Source organism: Salvelinus sp. IW2-2015, linkage group LG32 (genome assembly GCF_002910315.2).
Source record: "Salvelinus sp. IW2-2015 linkage group LG32, ASM291031v2, whole genome shotgun sequence".
Classification (NCBI taxonomy): Eukaryota; Metazoa; Chordata; class Actinopteri; order Salmoniformes; family Salmonidae; genus Salvelinus; species Salvelinus sp. IW2-2015.
The window spans coordinates 34,184,733-34,195,866 of NC_036871.1; the positions used below are offsets into that span (position 1 = coordinate 34,184,733).

The window sequence follows — 11,134 nt, forward strand, 5'->3', positions numbered from 1 at the left end:
CAAAGGACAGGTCAGTTCAGTTTATAATGAAATATGAATAATCCTGTTTGGTTTATGTATTTTTTTCATTTTTTTGTGTGTTTATGAAAATAAATAAAAATACATGATCCTTACCCTGAACTCATACTCGATCGGGCTGCCGATGTCTCCCTCTGACTTCATGTCGCTCTCACCTTTGACCTCTCCAGTGAAGTAGACCTGGGAAGGCTTGGCCACTCTAGGGAAACATGTACACTGTGAGCACAAACACACACAACACCTTACTGAAGTTTAGATGTTGGGAGGTCTCACGTGTAAAAGCACATTAAAGTGAGCAGCTGGCAAATAATATTTTTTTACCCTGTGAGGGACAGCTGCAGCTCGATCACCACTTTGGCCTTGGCCTTGACTCTGCCCACCTTCTGCTGGTCACTTGTCCTGAAAGGTCAGAGATCAAATCAGCACTGTTGGTCAAATCCATATCTATTTCATTATAGACATGACAGAGGAGTGTGTACTCTACTCACGTCTCCAGCTTCAGGTCTATCTCCAGCTCTGTGGTGTTCAGGGAGATGCCTGCTGTACTCAGGATTATGTAGAACGTCACCTAAACAAACAGAGTGATATGTTAGCGCACGCACGCACACACACACTCACATTAGTGATCATGATTAGCTGATGGTGTCTCTCACCTCTGAGTCTCGCTTGAAGGGGTTCCCCAGCTCACAGTCTGCCTGAGAGCCATTCTTATTGGCCACACAGGACACCTGCCTGTCCTGCAATCAACAACAACAGCCAATCACAATTCAGTACCAGTCTAAAAGATGGAAGAGGGAAAGGAGAGAGAGAGAGTGGAGTGATAGAGAGAGAGAGAGGGGTAACTCACTGCCTTGGGTGCAGAGTAGGAGGTGGAGTAGGAGAGAGAGGAGGGGAAGGAGGCAACCAATGCTGCCTCATGAGCATCATCTCCATTCTTATTGGTCACTGTGATCTCTAGGGCGATGTCCTTCTGGTCGCTAAGGGAGACCACTGGCACCCCATTCTCCCTGCAAGGACACCAACAGACTATGTCAGCATTGATTCCATTCACCCAGGTGATGGTTGGTGACAGGTTAATGTGTTCTACTCACATAGGCAGTAGATGGAAGTCCTTGTTGGCTTCTCTGTAGCAGAAGCGGTGCTGAAGCTGTAAATTACTCTGACACAAATTATCACTGCCACATCCTTCCTTCAGGAAACTCACCTACACACACAGGGAACAACATGCCAATCACACAAACTCACCTACACACACAGGGAACAACATGCCAATCACACAAACTCACCTACACACACAGGGAAACAACATGCCTAATCACACCAAACTCACCTACACACACAGGGAACAACATGCCAATCACACAAAACTCACCTCACACACACAGGAACAACATGCCAATCACACAAACTCACCTACACACACAGGAACAACATGCCAATCACACAAACTCACCTACACACACAGGGAACAACATGCCAATCACACAAACTCACCTACCACACAGGAAACAAACATGCCAATCACACAAACTCACCTACACACACAGGGAACAACATGCCAATCACACAAACTCACCTACACACACAGGGAACAACATGCCAATCACACAAACTCATACTAATACAGAGGGAACAGGCTTTGAGCAGGCAACAGTTGTATAACTCTGTCACATACAGTAGGTGACTCAAAGCTGCCTAATAGGAGACTGTGTTACGGTTGTTATTGGATACCTCAGCACTGGCCGTGATAGGCTGGTTGGAGTCGAGGATGGGCGTGAGCCCTGGGAGCGCTCTTCTCTTCCTTTTGGAGTTCTGTATCTCCACGGCAACCTCAATGGGGATTCCCCTAAGCTTGTCCTTAATGTTCTCCTGTTGATGACAGACACACGGAGTACAGATCAGATATACATGGTAACAGTGTAGGGAAAAGTGCTCAATTGTCATACTTGAGTAAAAGTAAAGATACCTTAATAGAAAATGACTCAAGTAAAAGTTAAAGTCACCCAGTACTACTTGAGTAAAAGTCTAAAAGTATTTGGTTTTAAATATACTTAAGTATCAAAAGTAAATGGAATTGCTCAAATGTACTAAAGTATCAAACATTTAAGTTAAAGTATAAATCATTTCTCGTTTTTTTTTATTGACGGATAGCAAGGGAACAGTCCAACACTCAGACATAATTTATAAACTAAGCATTTGTGTTTAGTGAGTCTGCCAGATCAAAGGCAATAGGGATGACCAGGGGTGTTCTCTTGATAAGTGTTTGAATTAGACCATTTTCCTGTCAAAATGTAACGAGTACTTTTGCATGTCAGGGAAAATGTATGGAGTAAAAAGTACATTATTTTCTTTAGGAATGTAGTGAAGTAAACGTAAAAGTTGGCAAACATATAAATAGTAAAGTGAAGTACAGATACCCCCCCCCAAAAAAACTACTTAAGTAGTACTTTAAAGTAATATTACTTAAGTACTTTACACCACTGCATGGTAATGACATACTACTGACAAAGGCTAGAGGAGACTTGTCCACATTTCACCTACAAGGCTGGTGAAAGACTGTTAACAGTCACTAGTTTCGAGAGTTGTGATGCAGTACCTGTAGTACCTGTAGTACCTGTAGTACCTGTAGTACCTGTAGTACCTGTAGTACCTGTAGTACCTGTAGAGTGAGTTTGGTAGTGAGAGTTGTGATGCAGTACCTGTAGAGTGAGTTTGGCAGTGAGAGTTGTGATGCAGTCCTGTGAGTGAGTTTGGCAGTGAGAGTTGTGATGCAGTACCTGTAGAGTGAGTTTGGCAGTGAGAGTTGTGATGCAGTACCTGTAGAGTGAGTTTGGCAGTGAGAGTTGTGATGCAGTACCTGTAGAGTGAGTTTGGCAGTGAGAGTTGTGATGCAGTACCTGTAGAGTGAGTTTGGCAGTACCTGTCGGGTGAGTTTGCCGTGAGGTTTGTGATTGCAGTACCTGTAGAGTGCAGTTTGGCAGTGAGAGTTGTGATGCAGTACCTGTAGAGTGAGTTTGGCAGTGAGAGTTGTGATGCAGTACCTGTAGAGTGAGTTTGGCAGTGAGAGTTGTGATGCAGTACCTGTAGAGTGAGTTTGGCAGTGATACACTCCTTCTTGCCCTGTTCACTGAGGGTGAGAACACCAGTGGACTCGTAGTCATGGTCCTCGCTGGAACGTGTGGAGAAGGTCACTCTGGGGGGAAGACCCTTCTTCCTACGCTCCGCATCCGCTTCAAAGGAGTACGCCACCGCTGTGGAGGGGAGAGAGAAAGAGACAGAGCGAGATAGAGAGAGAGAGCGAGAGACAGAGAGATAGAGAGAGACAGAGAGAGCAAAAGAGAGAGAGGGGGAAGTGAGAAGAGAGAAAGGTAGAGAAAGAGAGGGACAGTTACTATTGCATACTGATCTAAAGCATTAAAAGCCCATTGAATTATTTATTTTGAAATCATAACACAAAAGGTGTTGTCTTACTCAGTTTGGGGTTGTAGGATTTAGGGTTGGCTGTGTAGGAGAAGCAGGCCTCTACCTCCAAGCTGGGAACACAAAGTCATGAGTATTTATGAATATGGTTTAAATTGTTTATACTTTTCCATATGCAGATGAACAGCACACACACAGCAATCTTACCAAATGTTGTTGCCACAGTTCTTCTTAGTTGGATCAATCTCCTTTGGCGTTGTCTTGACAACCTTCTGGATGTTGATGACTGGCCGAGCTCTGGAGTAACATCACAGGGTCACAGTGTCAAATGTTTAAAGGTCAAGAAAGTGGCCCAAAAAAAAGTATAACAAATGGAATGTATTTAAAACAAAACATTGTGGGGTAGATGACTAATAGATGATCAATTGCCATGGTTACCGGTAGACAAACACAGAGTCGGAGAGGGACCCTATGGCCAGGTCAGGGTAGGAGTTCTTGTCCAGGTCCATGTTACCAGCTAGAGAATAACCAAACAACCTCGTCTTCCATGGCACCCCTGACAACACCTGTGCCGGTTTGATGTTGATGCCCTGAGCTGARCCGTGGTAGATGAACACCTTCCCTGACCCACTGTCATCATATGGTGCTCCCACAGCGATGTCTGGCAGAGAGAGAGAGTCAGGATTACACACTGTCATCATATGGTGCTCCCACAGCGATGTCTGGCAGAGAGAGAGAGTCAGGATTACACACTGTCTACATACACACACAAAGGCAAAGACAGACATGTGTGTACACACACACACATAGCTGCATTTTTAGGATTTCCACATATGAGGAACATGTTTCAACAGGGTCTGAAAAAAGGGCCTTTTAGAAACACATGTCATGCAGTTCTACTTCATAGACATGTTTGAAGACATTAGCTAATTATTATTTTTTAACACACAAATGGCCAAATGCAGGCTACTGTGCAACTCACTTTTCAGGTAGGATGCAATTTATAATCATTTGTTTCATTATTATTATTATTGAATATCATTGTTATTTTTGTAGGCCTATTCATTAATCTAAACCAGTTATTTAAATATTCAAAACGTGTTTTGTTTCATTCTGTTGAGACATTTTTGTTGGCTAAATGAAGTTCGATCTCTGTTTTCAATTGTATGCTCCTTATTTAGCTTAAGATATATCAGTAGGCCTTTTGTAAAATAAATATCATTAGTCTATTTCTGTCATTTGGGTATGTTATGCTCTAGCCTTTCTTGTTAATACAGTTTAGAAGCTTTGGTGAAGGTTTGGTGTGGTTATTAGCCTGTTAAACTGCAGGCCTATGACGGCAACTCACTTCGACAGTTGAACTTGAGGTGAGGAAGAATGTTTTAGGCCCACATTAGCAAATTATTCTTATTCTTATAATCTAACAATATAATACTTAGATTTTTTATTTTTTTATTCTGATTTAAAAAATTACGAATAAGCCTCCTTTAGCCTCGTTCTGTATGCCTATATCTGTGTGCTCGATATTTAGTTTGAGGTGGGTTATAAGTAGGCCTTTTGTAAAATAAATATCATTAGCCTATTGTTGTAATTTGTAAGGTTAAGTAGGTACTAGCCTGTCTTGTTTAAAGCAGTTTACAAGTGTTTTGTTTCATTCTGTTTCATTTTGTTGGGCCAAATTAAGTTCCAACTGTAAACTAATGTTGTGTTTGCTGAGATATAATACCCTGCTTTTATTTCCCCTATAAACAATGTATTGACATTCATTTAAGGTGAGGGAGAATGTTTTTGGCCTACCAGAGTTACTTCCATAATCTAACAATATAATGCTTATCTTTATAAAAAGAATATTATGATCGAAAGATAATGAATTTGCCTCCTTCTGTATGCCTATATCTGTATAGCAGACGCAGTAGCCTACTGTATCTGGCAAAGCTAAAGAACAGCATGTTGGTGTTGTTTGGATATGCTACACATCGAAACACAACGAATAGTGTTTTAAAAATGTGTTCTAGGCTGCTTGTAAGGATGTAATGTGGCTCATTTGGCCAACATCCCTGGTTTATTGATGGCGCTGGCTGTGTGGGTGGACACCCTAATGGGTTATGCACTCAACACATATGGATGACAGGTACATTTCTCAAATGTCTGATGAATGAAAATCTTCCCAGTCATTTGTCCGGTGCCAAACGTTCCTAACAGAAACCCTGATATATGGTGTATAGTGTGTATAGTATAGGCTACAGTAGGCTACAAAATAAACTTTCCAGTGACACTGACTCACCCAATGATGAAGATGAAGTCAGCATAGTCTACTCACCGGTGATAGCCGATGCACTTGTGCCAATATCTCAAGATAAGCTGCTGTTCACTCAGAATTGCTCAAAAAGTTGTTGAGAAAAAAATAGTTAGCTTCTACAGAAATATTAGTCTTCTCTTTCCAGCAGTAGGCATTTGCTTTCAAAACGGTAGRCCCACGTTTTTCTCACGATTGTATTTTGAAATTTGTGAAAGGCAAACTGACAGCCGCAACCAACCATAGAAATATAACACATAGATGGCAGTCCCCATTCAAGTCAGGACTGCATCCGATGTTGGTGTACCAGTGAGTTTAACAGTCAAAGTGGCAGGGTAAGAGGTTCCAAAATCCTACTATGGATTATATCTATGGCCACAACGCAACAAGCTGTTCTATATTTGACCTGTCTGATGCCCAACTTGTGGCCTTCCAGACTGTAAGTGCTTGTGATAAAACTTAATCCACAGCTATTTCTTTTAAATTATGCTCTTCTGTGTAGTATTTTGAATTATTTGATTTATGTCTGTTCAGATTGAAATCMTTTTGCCAAAATTATTTCAATTTATCAGGGGGTGCTACACCACCCCCAGCAACCATACCTCCCACCACTATGCATACCCCCCTCACCCTGATAACCGTCCAGGTTGAGATCTCCCAGGTTTTCTACAGCCAATCCGAACATGGAGTCCTGAGGTCCGTCTATCCTGGTGGGCGTGRGCTTACTCCAGACTCCGCCCTTGTTAATATAGGCATAAATAGCTCCGCCCACCTTTCCATCCTTCTCAAAGAACTGAGGGGCTCCCACCACGATATCCTGCCACCTAGAGCAAGAGAGAGACAGAGAGAGAGAGAGATGACTCAGAGAAACGGAGAAAGGTCATCTCAACAAGGAACTAACTGTCTCATCTCAAAGATCATCTGAGAGGCTCAAGCCATAATATCCCTCACTGTGGAGAGAGATAACCTGTGATATCCCTCACTGTGGAGAGAAAGAAGCCATGATACCCTCACTGTGGAGAGAGAGAAGCCATGATACCCTCCACTGTGGAGAGAGAGAAGCCATGATACCCTCCACTGTGGAGAGAGAGAAGCAATGATACTCCTCCACTGTGGAGAGAGAGAAGCCATGATACTCTCCACTGTGGAGAGAGAGAAGCCATGATACTCTCCACTGTGGAGAGAGAGAAGCCATGATACCCTCACTGTGGAGAGAGAGAAGCCATGATACCCTCCACTGTGGAGAGAGAGAAGCCATGATACCCTCACTGTGGAGAGAGAAAGCCATGGATACTCTCCACTGTGGAGAGAGAGAAGCCATGATACTCTCCACTGTGGAGAGAGAGAAGCCATGATACTCTCCACTGTGGAGAGAGAGAAACTGACCATGATATTCTGTCTTTGATGGATAGATGGACAGGGGAAGTGTTGTGTATAGATTTGCCTTATTGATGAAGGGAGAAACATTTGAGAAGAGAGAAATTCCATAGGCGGGCATGTTTTTTCACGGGACCTCCTATGTGCAACTATTTTATGGGTGTAATWGTAAAGACCATAGGCAGCTCACGTTTCAAGTTTGGGGAAGCTTGGGGAAGCTTACAATTTCTTCTACCATTTACACCGATCTGCGTGACAGTTATGATTATATTTATATACGCATTTTCGTGGAACAGTTTCATTTCAATAATAACGTTTCTGTTTCTCAAACTCATTGTCATGTGGTTAATCATAAAAATCTGAAGKAAAATGATAAAGAGTCGAAAGTAAAAATGAAGCTAAGGCCAAAAGCACCAGAGTCTGCCATATGGACACATTGATACATGGTGGATCATTGACAGCTCAAGAAATGAGCGCATAAAACTCAGCGATAGCCTACAGTATAGGCCAATGCAGCAGTAGGTCTATAAATCCTCTTAGAGTCTATTGACACACCGGTGCGTCAATCTAAGTAACATGATAAAAAAAATCCCCATCAAAATCCGTCAGTTTAAGCTAGAGAATCTGTTTTGTTTTGYTTTGACAGCATCTCAATCCACTGCATCCACCTATATGGGTCTACAGGCAATACGCAAACAGTGAGTTTKACCAACCGAAGTCCCGCCCCTGTGTCTACCTCACATATTTTCCAGTATCCCTTGTGGTGTAAACCCAGAAGAGATGAACATTCTGCTAATTCGCTTCCTACTACTTACAAGCTTCATTTTTGGARCTTTTTTTTTCTAGATTTGATACTCRCAATTATGTCTATGTCTCTGTCCAGTTTTGAGGAGCGTCTGTGCAAACTAGTGAGACATACAATAGCCTTTATAACCCTTCGATGTGGTTGTATATTCGGACAAGTGCCCAAAAGACAACAGCTGGAGGGAGATATCATGGATATCACGAAATTTTAACAACGACACTGATGTCAAAGAAACATGGAGAAAGATTTGGGACCGGTWTGATCGTAATCTGAAAAAGTTGAAGGAGACGAGGAGTGAGGCTGCCGCTGGTGGGACTGTATTGGCTTCGTGTTCACATGGAAACCATGTATTGATACCATTTCACTTATTCGGCTCCARCTATTACTACGAGCCCGTCCTTCCCAATTAAGGTGCCACCAACCTCCTGTGCATGGTACCATGGATGGTGTCTATTCCTATGTTTCCCGTTTCTCAGGTACGATGTACTTTCACTGGACCATCGATCAGTACTGTGTCTGCTCCGTCGGCTCTCAAGTGAGACAGAGCCCTGGTGATTTTATATTATTCACACATTAGGGTGGTGGGTAATTTACTGTGGTTTTTCTTTGTTGCATGTTTTTATGTTTTATGTTTTTATGTACAAAGGGAAGCCCAGCCGCGAGCTGCCCAGTGACACGAGCCTACAAGACAAGCTAAATGACTTCTATCCACGCTTCGAGGCMAGCAACACTGAAGCATGCATGAGAGCACCAGCTGTTCCGGACGACTGTGTGATCATGCTCTCCGTAGCCGATGTAAGTAAGACCTTTAAACAGGTTAACATTCACAAGGCCGCATGGCCAGACGGATTACCAGGACSTGTACTCCGAGCATGCGCTGACCTAGGGCTGTTGCGGTGACCGTAATASCGCCACACCAGCCAAATCAGAAATCAGACATTGCCAAATGKGCACTATCCTACATTAATAGGGATCCCTTAACGCTCCAATCCCTTTAGCGGGATCGATTTGACAACATCCAGTGAAATTGCAGAGCGCCAAATTCAAACTACAGAAATATAATTATTCAACATTTACGAAAATRTAAGTGTAATATATCAAAATAAAGCWYAACTTCTTGTTAATCCAGCCGYGGGGTCAGAATTCAAAAAGTCTTTATGGCGAAAGACCATGTGATTATCTGAGGACAGCGCTCCACATACAAAATGACAACATTCMACTTTYAACAAGGCAGGTGCGACACAAAAGTCAGAAATAGCCATATAATAAATGCCTTAACTTTGAAGATCTTCATCTTTTTGCAATCTCAAATGTCTCGGTGACACAATGAATGGTCGTTTTGTTCGATAAATTCCCTCTTTATATCCCCGAAATATCCATTTATTTGGCGCGTTTATTCAGAAATACACCGGTTCCAACTCGCCCAACATGACTACAAAKTATCTAATAAGTTACGYGTAAACTTGGTCCAAACATTTCAAACAACGTTCCTAATCCAACCTTAGGTATCCTAAAACATAAATAATCGATAAAATGTAACTTCACTAGGGTAGGGGGCAGCATTCGGAATTTTGGATGAAATGCATGCCCAATTTAAACTGCCTGCTTCTCGGGCCCAGAAGATATGATATGCATAAACTGGTGGATTTGGATAGAAAATACTCTAAAGTTTCCAAAACTGTTAAAATAGTGTCTGTGAGTATAATAAAACTGATTTGGCAGACAAAAACCTGAGAAAAATCCATTCAGGAAGTAGTTTATTTTTTGGTTTTGTAGTTTTCTATCAATACCATTACAGTATCCATTGACTTAGGACTCAAACTGCAGTTTCTATGCCTTCCACTAGATGTCAACAGTCTTTAGAAATAGTTTCAGGCTTGTAATTCTGAAAAATTAGGGAATAAGAGCATTCGGAATGACTGGACGCTAAAGTGTTCATGTTTTGTCATTGATTATCATGTCTTGTCCCTGTGCTTCCCTCTGCTGGTCTTATTAGGTTCTTTCCCTCTTTCTATCCCTCTCTCTCCCCCTTCCTCTCTCCCTCTCTCGCTCTCTCTCTCTATCGTTCCGTTCCTGCTCCCAGCTGTTTCTCATTCTCCTAACGACCTCATTTACTCTTTCACACCTGTCCCCTATTTTGCCCTCTGATTAGAGTCCCTATTTCTCCCTCTGTTTTCCGCTTCTGTCCTTGTCGGATTCTTGTTTGATGTTTGCTGTCCTGTGTCCTTGTTCCGCCCTGTCGTGTTTTTGCCTTCTTTAGATGCTGCGTGTGAGCAGGTGTCTATGTCAGCTACGGCCTGTGCCTTCCTGAAGCGACCTGCAGTCTGTGGTCGCGTCTCCAGTCGTTCCTCTCTATTGACGAGAGGATTTCAGTTTCCTGTTTTGGATTTACCTTTGATAATATCCAGGAGAATCATTATTTGTTTTATACTGGAATAAAGACTCTGTTTCTATTACGTCGCTTTTGGGTCCTCATTCACCAGCATAACAGAAGAATCCGACCAAGATGGACCCAGCGACTACGTATTCTCTCAACACTGCCGTCAAGTTCCAGGGAGCAATGCTCGGCAGACTCGAGCAGGAATTGTCTGCTGCTCGTCATGCCGTTGAGACCCTGGCCGCTCAGGTCTCCGACCTGTCAGGAAAGTTTCAGAGTATTCGTCTCGTGCCACCAGCTACTTCCTGGTCTTCCGAGTCTCCGGAACCTAGGGTTAATAACCCACCATGTTACTCTGGGCAGCCCACTGAGTGTCGCTCCTTTCTCACCCAGTGTGATATTGTGTTCTCTCTCCAGCCCAACACATACTCTAGAGAGAGAGCTCGGATCGCTTACGTCATATCACTCCTTACTGGTCGGGCTCGGGAGTGGGGCACAGCTATCTGGGAGGCAAGGGCTGAGTGTTCTAACGTTTATCAGAACTTTAAAGAGGAGATGATACGGGTTTTTGATCGTTCAGTTTTTGGGAAGGAGGCTTCCAGGGCCCTGGCTTCCCTATGTCAAGATGATCGATCCATAACGGATTACTCTATAGAGTTTCGCACTCTTGCTGCATCCAGTGACTGGAACGAGCCGGCGTTGCTCGCTCGTTTTCTGGAGGGACTCCACGCTGAGGTTAAGGATGAGATTCTCTCCGGGAGGTTCCTTCCAGCGTGGACTCTTTGATTGCACTCGCCATCCGCATAGAACGACGGGTAGATCTTCGTCACCGAGCTCGTGG

The 11,134-nt window shown here is 43.1% G+C and overlaps 1 pseudogene; it reads right to left on the reverse strand.

The window, feature by feature from the left end:
• Positions 1–11,134, reverse strand: part of LOC111956602 (integrin alpha-6-like) — a 57,753-nt pseudogene that overhangs the window by 5,795 nt on the left and 40,824 nt on the right.